This window comes from Frieseomelitta varia, unplaced genomic scaffold (genome assembly GCF_011392965.1).
Source record: "Frieseomelitta varia isolate USP_RPSP 00005682 unplaced genomic scaffold, Fvar_1.2 scaffold_693, whole genome shotgun sequence".
Classification (NCBI taxonomy): domain Eukaryota; kingdom Metazoa; phylum Arthropoda; class Insecta; order Hymenoptera; family Apidae; genus Frieseomelitta; species Frieseomelitta varia.
This window is the reverse complement of record NW_025110471.1, coordinates 188,968-198,419: the sequence shown is the minus strand read 5'-3', so window position 1 is coordinate 198,419 and position 9,452 is coordinate 188,968.

Sequence of the window (9,452 nt, the reverse complement as noted above, 5' to 3'; positions counted from 1 at the left end):
TGGAATGTGGAAAACGAATTGACAGATGTGGAAATTAGTAATAAAGGGTGTGTAAAACGGTCCTGGATCTATCGAAGTATGGAATGTGTAAGGTGAAAATACGATGTGAAGTACGAAGAAGAACGTATAGATTATCAGGATGTGAAATGTGAGAAACATCGGACTCGGAATGTGAAGGACGAGATATAAAGTGCAGAAGAAACAAAGGACATGTGGACAATGTGTGAAATGTAAAAAATGTTACTCGTGTTGCTGAAAATATCTTATACTACCCAACTAACGTCAAAGATATATTCCTGGTATATAACTGGAATTTTCAAATGTAGTCACGCAGTCTGTAATCTAGAGAATGATGTGTGAAATGTCGAGATCGAGTGCAGAGATTGGATATGAAGAGGCAAACGCGAGCACGAGCTGCGTAAAGTTGGAAACGGGTCGTATCACGAGATACGAAAAAGTGGAATTCAGAACGATGAAAATTCAAGTGCTGCGAAACGAGACACCAATATGTAGAATCTGAAATGTGAGATACATCAGCCATTGTAGAGAGCCAATTTATGGCTTTCATTAACAGGTCGCTAAGAAGCAGCTGTAAATAATAATCGAGCACATTGTTACGTGGTTTCTTCGTTCGAGTCACCCCTTTCGCACGTTCGGCTCGTCCGTGGTTTCCATCTGTATTGAGATAATTAAGCGGTCGATTAAGATCGGGACAGGTGCGCCGTGAAACGAAAAGGCGTTAATAATCGATCGAGTCGGCGCGATCGTCGTTCTTACTACTTCGCGTATGTACCGCGGTCCCCCATTACTCCTCGCGGTAGAAACAGACACAAACGGCTATTCTAATATATCACTGGCCGTACGAACATCGTCAGGATTGCGATCCCTCTCTGCTTTGCTCGCCGATACCTATCGACGATAATTATCGTTATCCTTCGTGTCGGAGGTACTCTTATGCTCCGTCTTCTGTTTCGTCGGACTCTTTGAAATTTACGACCTTTCGTGTCCGGATCCGCTCGGAATCGTGCCATAAATTAGGAATTAAACGCGTGTATCGTGCGAGGTGACGAATGAAAGTGCAGACGTACGTTCGAGTTTAATGTACTTATGTATGTTCTGTACGTAAAGCGGCGGGGGCGAGGAAATGGAAGAAAATGCGGCGGGGAGAAATCTGTGAAGAATACCTTCACTTTTATTATTCACTTAGATTTTTGTTACGTTGAACGTAAATTCTTGGACGAATGATCATTCGCGCGAATTTTTGTTTGTCAAACTCCTTATAGTGGCAAGTAAAGAGGATTAGTATTGGAGCAACTAGAAATAAAAGTGAAATGAAATATAATATGTTATTTATAATATAATATATATAATAATATAATGTATAAATATATAATAATAATATGATATAATGTATTAATTACAATATATAAAATATAAATAATTACAATATACACTATGTTATATCATATTTATAAATATTACAATTACAATATGAAATGTATAATAATAATATAATGTATTAATTACAATATGTAAAATATAAATAATTACAATATACACTATGTTATATTTATAAATATTACAATTAGAATATATGAAATATATAATAATAATATAATGTATTAATTACAATATGTAAAATTATTTTGTACAAATAAAAATAAAATAAAATACAACAACGCAATACGATATAACGATAGAATTGTATCATAAAAGTGGCAAACGCGTGCCAAGTGAAGAAAAGAAGCAAAAATATAATTGATTTGATACATCATTGATTAAACGTTTGGTTAGTACTTTTGTAACAACCATAATTCATCCCTGACATATTTTCGTGCATATCTGAGACTTTACAAAACTTATATTTCTAAACCATTAGTCTCTTGCTCACGTATAACTTTAATAAAAAGATTCAACGATCCATAGGTCGCACATGATATTGAAAAACACTCGTCAAAGTAAATTGAAGTTAGGATACTGTGTCTAGTTTTGATTTAGTCGAAATCTTCGCTCCCTAACATTTGACTCTCACGCGAAATATCGTTAGTCAAGTTGAAATCAGTCATGACATCGTCGTTGATCATCGATCTCCGCACGAAAATCTCTGCCTGTTGGCTGAGAACTCGTCGTTGAAGAGTTCTCTCGACACACCCGGTACCCGGCGAGAAGTTAAGGAGACGAAAGATAGAAGGACCCGGCTTAAATTAGCGAATTTTATTGGCAAACGTCGAAATATATTTCTGGCGGGGCCGGCGCTAATACGGCGAGCGTTGATTGGCTCGAGAAAGAAACCAGTTCTTAAACATGTCAGGACGAATCATTCGCGGGCAATCATGCATCTTTCTCGCCGCGCCGTCGTCATTGAAACGTGAATTTTAAACGTCGTTGTTACCGTATGTGACAGAAGAGAGAAGAGATCGTTTAACGAGCCTGCTCCGCCGAGGTTTATGGCCCTCGTGACCAAATCTGACCGTTCGGCCATTTCTTCATTTTATTTTTCATTCGTTTATGGTTTTTTTCTCCCTTTTTCCTTCTCTCTCTCTCTCTCTTTCTCTCTCTCTCTTTTCTTTTTCGAAAATTTTGCAAGCTTGCTGGCTGTGTTAAACGGCAGGTGCGTACAATGTTCGACCGATTTTACGATCGCTGCGAATTTTTACATTAGAGACAGAGAGAATATTATGATATTTTTTAATTGGAGGACTGACGGTCTGATCTTTATTTTTGCATCGTCGTACCCTTCGCCCGTTGATTTTTATATAAAATTACGTTCCTTGGCCGATCGTCAATTTCAATTTTTTATCCCGATTAATTTATTCGCCGTAATTTAATTCTCGTTTCGTCAGTCGATTCATTTGCCAAGCAAATGAATTAAATTGAACAATAAGCAATGGGCAGATAAGTAACGTGAAATTTGAAGGATATTTCCCGACGATCGTCCTAGTTGATCTATAATATACACGATATACTATCGTTATCATTATTGACGTATTCCAGCACTGTCGTTCCCAAGAGCGTTCATTAAACAATTTTGCCTCAACCGAGAACATTGAGTTAAGAAACGATTTTTATGCCTTTGGAACTTGTACCATTAACTTTTATAGTTCGCAGTGTTATAATATTTAAATCTCCTTCTCTAGATGTTACAACGAGTCTACACAATTTACATATTTACGAACATTACACACACACACACACACACACATATGTATCTGTGTATATCAGCCATTAGACCGCGGATATTTATGCATTTTTAAAGAACTTGAAATTCTACAAACTGCGGCGTAACCTGCGTAAAAACGTAACGAACGGAGCATTTGCCTACATATCCAGATGCCTGGAAAAATCCACCGTCTAATAAATTCTACAATCGAGGTGATCGTGCAGCGCAGCTGTGTACGAAGCTTCCTCCACTTTCGAAGAAACGGATTCGAAACGAACGCGTCGGTATGCTGAAGATCTCCGGTGTATCTTTTATAGTTTGGCATCCAGCGGTGTGCTTGCTTTTTTTTTTCTTTTTTTTGTTATTTTTTTTTCTTTCTTCCGTACTTTTCTTCTTGCTTCTTATCGAGGCGAGTTTTCGAACCGAGACAACGCGGGTTACTGAACCAGCGTGTTATAACCTCTTGCGCCGGTAACTGATTGCGGACCATAACGAGCGACCAAACCGTACACAATAATTCGTCTTTTCAATTCATCGGCATATCACTGGATAGAAATTACCAAGGAGTAATAAACTTACTATTTGTTTCGCCTGGGTATATGCTTAAATATACTTGAAACTGAGAAAATATTGAAATTTTGGGGGGAAAAAATTCTCGACGTGCGTGGCACGTCATTCCAGCGCAAGAGGTTAACCACATTGCGCTGGCAGTTGATTGCGGACCGTAACGAGCGACCAAATATCCGTATACAATAATTCGTCTTCTTTTTCAATTCATCGCTACATCACTGGACAGAAATTACTGTGAAGTGATAAATTTATTATTTGTTTCGCCTGGGTATATACTTAAATATACTTGAAACTGAGAGAATATTGCAATTTTGGGGGAGAAAAATGCACGTCATTCCAGCGCAAGAGGTTAACCACATTGCGCTAGTAACTGATTGCGGACCATAACGAGCGACCAAACCGGATACAATAATTCGTCTTCTTTTTCAATTCATCTAATTACTATGAAGTGATAAATTTATTATTTGTTTCGCCTGGGTATATACTTAAATATACTTGAAACTGAGAAAATATTGCAATTTTGGGGGAGAAAAATGCACGTCATTCCAGCGCAAGAGGTTAACCACATTGCGCTGGCAATTGATTGCGGACCATAACGAGTGACCAAACTGTACACAATAATTCGTCTTCTTTTTCAACTCATCAGTACATCACTGGATAGAAATTACTACGAAGTGAAAAATTTATTATTTGTTTCGCTTGGGTTATACTTAAATATAGTTGAAACTGAGAAAATATTGCAATTTTGGGGGTAAAGATTCTCGACATGCGTGGCACGCGTCATTCCAGCGCAAGAGGTTAACCACTTGCGCTGGCAATTGATTGCGGACCAAACCATATACAATAATTCGTCTTCTTTTTCAATTCATCGGCATATCACTGGATAGAAATTACCAAAGAGTATAAAATTTACTATTTGTTTTGCCTGGGTTATGTTTCAACATACTTTTAAAACTGTGAAAATATTGCAATTTTGGACCAAAACATTCTTAAGTATATTTAAGTACGACCTAGACAAAACCAAATAATAAATTTATTACTTCTGAATAATTTCTATCCAGTGATATCGTGCGACGAATTATTGTTGCACGGTACTCGGTCGCTCGTTATGGTCCGCAGTCGGTTTCCAGCGCAAGTGGTTAAAAATCTTCCGCTTCTGGTAGAAAGTTCTTCGCCTCGATTAATCGATCCACTAAGACAAGTTCAACCGTCGTCAAAGATCAATCGTCGAACTATCGAAGACACGGACAATTTTTCGTACAAATTCTGTCCATTTGCCTGCGAAGAATCGCGAGCTTTTTTTTTTTTTTTTTTTTTAATAATAAATCGAATCGAACGAAAGAAAATTGCGGGAAAGTGAGTGCGAGAGTCAAGGGACAACGATGGTGAGGACGTAGAATCCGGGGAATAAGGGATGGGAGGTGGGTGCCCAGCCCATCGAGACAACAGTTGCGGTTAAATGCCTGAGGGAATCGGGTGATGGTGACGCCGCGGCGCGAAACCACCGACAACCCTTTCTGGCCAACGAGCTATATACCCCTGCCGATATATTTCACCGCATTCGTCGCCGACTTTGACCTCCAATCTTCTCTCCGCGGCGCGAGTATCCAGCGTGAAATTTACTTTTGCCGCTTTCGAACGTGTAATTTGACGAATTTCGCTCGAGTTTCTTTCTTTTTCTTCCTTTTTCATCGCTGATTTTAATTTTAATTTTTAATCCCTTTACGATTACACTCCGTGACCGTGACGACAGTGACGACGTTTTCTCAACACGCGCGAGAACATACGATTTTTGTCCGAATTTTTGAATGATTTGAATTTTGAATTTTTGAAAAATGAAACGGAGATTAAAAATTTGTTACTTGTTTGTAGAACAGTTTTAAAGATTCAGATTCCTAGAGAATATTGAAACATACTTCGTACAGTAATGATACTTACGTCACGCTGTGTACATAGTATTGTATTGTAAATTATAGAATTAAATCGATGGTTGACTGCATTTTATTGTTCTCTATTATTAAATTAGATTCTGTATTATAATATTATATTATATTTTCTTATAAATTATTCTATTACAATATTATATTATATTATATTATATTATTATTCTTATTATATTATTATATATATAATATTATATTATATTCTACTATAATATTGAAGTATGTATCTTATCCCCTTTATATGTTACATAAATATTACACTGAAACCGAAAGTAAAGCCAAAATCCAATAGCAAACTGTTGTAAATGCAAACTGCCTGTTTCCTACAAAAAAAAAAAAAAAAATTCATTCCAAGATTAACCAATTGAAATTGAAGAAATTAAAGATGAGACTCAACGAATTCCTGTCATCTTCACACGCTGAGAACAACAAACGTAACAAAAGCAAACTTTTAGAAAAATTGCACGTCACCTATAAATATCAATTAGACGATTTTAATAAAACACAACTCAACGATAGAAGTTCGCCACGGAAGAGCAAGTTAGAAAGGGAAAAAAGAGGGAGGCTGAATGGCACGTTGGATGAAAAGAGGGGAAGAGAGAGAGAGAGAGAGAGAGAGAGAAACTCAGTTATTTAATTAAAACCGGATTATACGTGGTAGGTAGGGGCCTATCCTACATCTGTAACCACCAACCTGGCACCATCGATATATACTAATTGCTCTATCCGGATTAAATGGCCGTAAATACTGCACGAGCTCCCAGCTAATTACCTGCAGCTTGTATTTCATCGGCACAGGAGCCGGGCGCCATCCTTCTTTCGTGAATCTTTCATGAGCCACGCTGCTTGAAACGCATTTGCGCGGGAAACTTGGCGCGGCTTCTTGTCATTTGAAAAAAAATGATAACCTGTTTAATGTACAGAGACGTTGGAGAGTAAACGTTGTTACGTTAATTTACGGGGGGATTTCTTTGATTCAATATCGACGTGCACGATTGCTGGATATTGATTAAAAATTAATTGAAATTTTGGAACGATCGAGATACGATGTTTTGGACAGAGAAGGTTTGGACAGATTTTACGAAGCGTTAAGTGTTTATTGAAAATTGTCGGTGGTCAACGATTGCTGACCTTTAGGAACAAGCTCATGTCGCCACTTGTTTTTAATTGTTTCCTATTTTTTTTCTGTTGTTCCGCTCCACGTGCTCACTTGCAATTCTTCTTCTGAGCAAACAAGTTGTAAAGGAAAAGTTCCAACAACTTGTAAAGTTCCACGTAAAGTCTCTCAATTAATATATAATTTCTCACCGTTCACTGGATACGCGTGTTTTTTCTACTAAACCAAATCACATCAGAAACGAACTTGAAGATGGAGAAAATTTGTTGATAGAAAAATAAATATTTATGGAAAAAAAAATATATATATATATTTTATATATAGAGAGAATGTGTAATTAGTCGAATTCCTTTATATATACATTCCTATATATACATTTTTTATTTTTATATATATATACATATATAATATATACATATATACATATATAATTTTTATATTAATACCTATATATACATATTTTATTAATTAATACCTATATATACATATTTTATTAATTAATACCTATATATACATATTATATTAATACCTATATATACATATTTTATTTTATTTTTATATTCCTATATATACATATTTTATTTTATTTTTATATTCCTATATATACATATTTTATTTCGTTGTATTTTTAATACAACTGAGAATTTTTGTAGAAAATTCAGTGAACATCGTAGATTATATTTTGTACCTTGTATGTTGCATTAGTGTATATTATTATTGTCAAGATGTTACGTTATAATATTTCATTTACTTATTACACTAAAAAGATTTTACCTAACTGAGATAAGTGATTCAGTTAAATTAATTCAACGACACCGTTATAAATATATATATATACATATATTATAAATCAACGTTGGAATAAATTTTCACGTCGATAAATTTTCACTTAGCATTTCTTTCGACGTAATCTGGTTTTATATTTCTCAGACGCTTAATTTATGTGCTGCACATTTGTTTTTTTGTTTCTTCAGCATGTAAACTTCTTCCTTTGATTTTCTCGTCGAAGTCACGTACGAGTTTTAGATTTTTCATCAGTTCACCAACGCGAATAAAATATAGCGTGTATAGAAACAGATAAAAGAAGAACTCTGAATTTAATTCCATAGTGTGTATTAAAATATTCCTACGAATAATTCTTGGAAAAGAATTTCTCGAGTTCTCAAGTGTACAAATAATCCTCCATTCAGATTGCGAATTTTTATTCGTTTGTAGAAAACTTCCAAATATATGTATATAAATTTGTTGCAGTTATTTTAGAAATTTTATAACTTTTATTTACCAAAAATCCTGCTCGTTTAATAGTCTATTCGCGAATTTTCTTCCAGAATTTGTGTGTCGTTGCGCCTAATGCGGAGCAGAGCGAGTGGCTTCGAGGATATTTTCGGTGGATTTGCTCTTTAATAAGAGCGCTCTCTCTCTCTCTCTCTCTCTCTCTCTTTTTCTCTCTCCACAGACGAGAGAATCTTTTTATTCCGCTCTTCTAGGCAGCCGTCTCTTTTAATTAAAGATACGCAACCACTCTATCTTCCGTAGTCGTTTTAAACTGTAAATGATAGCGCGGTTATGGTCACAGTCGCGGGAGATAGCCTCGCGACGAAGGGCGGCAGGCATTGTCGTTTTATCGAAACGAGGGGCAAAGGGCGAAAGCTGTTACCAAAGGGCAGAAAAGCGCCGCCAAGCATCCAAAAGAAACGGGATGAAAGAAGCCGGGAAGAAAAACTGAAGTAAATCCACTCTGATTTTGCTAAAATATCACGGTGCCCATTGAAAAACTAAAAGATTTGAAAAAGTCATAACTTGTTCATTTTCAATCTTTTCTATTTTCTTTCTTTCTTTTTTTTTTTTTTTTGTAGATTATAGAAAAAAATACCATTAATTATATTTCCAAATAAATTTCCATGTGTCTGTAAAAGTTATTTTTGTTTTATATCATTCAGTCTTTCAGTGACTATCCTATATATATATATATATATATATATATATGTTATTATAATTAAACTGGAGAAAAATTTGGAATTTTCGTATATAATATAAATTAAAGAATTGGTGCTTAATTTTTTCTTAATTTTTCCACAAATTTTAATTGGCTACACATTAATATGAAATACTAATGAATGATATGGAATTTAATTTACTTGGAGTACAAATAAGTATAAGTATAAAGTACAAGTATAAATATAAATATATATATATATATATATATATATAAACTTATAATATACACACTCATATATAGAATTTAATTCAATTAAAATACAAGCAAATTAAATTTCATATCATTTGATAGTATTACCTTCGTGATGAAAATGAAATGTAAAATATGACATCGCCAGTGATATTTTTCGATCACTTAAAGCTCGTACAAATCCTAATTTAAAATTCATGCATTCTAATTTGACAGACAATACGTGTACAGTGCATAATTATTTATACATGCGTACTGTTAAATGAAAAAAAGGAACAGAAAAATGGAAGGAAGCAGAAGCTGAGACTGAAAGAAAATGATTATTTTAGATGAACGATAAGGTCTTTCGCGGTTTAGCAATTGCGTTTCCCCTTTCCTTTCTTTTTTTTCTTTTTTTTTTTTTTTTCTTTTTTTTTCGTTTCGAATCGAGTCGCCACGCGTTCTCTGCCGCGTTATCTACCGTTGTTAATCCTT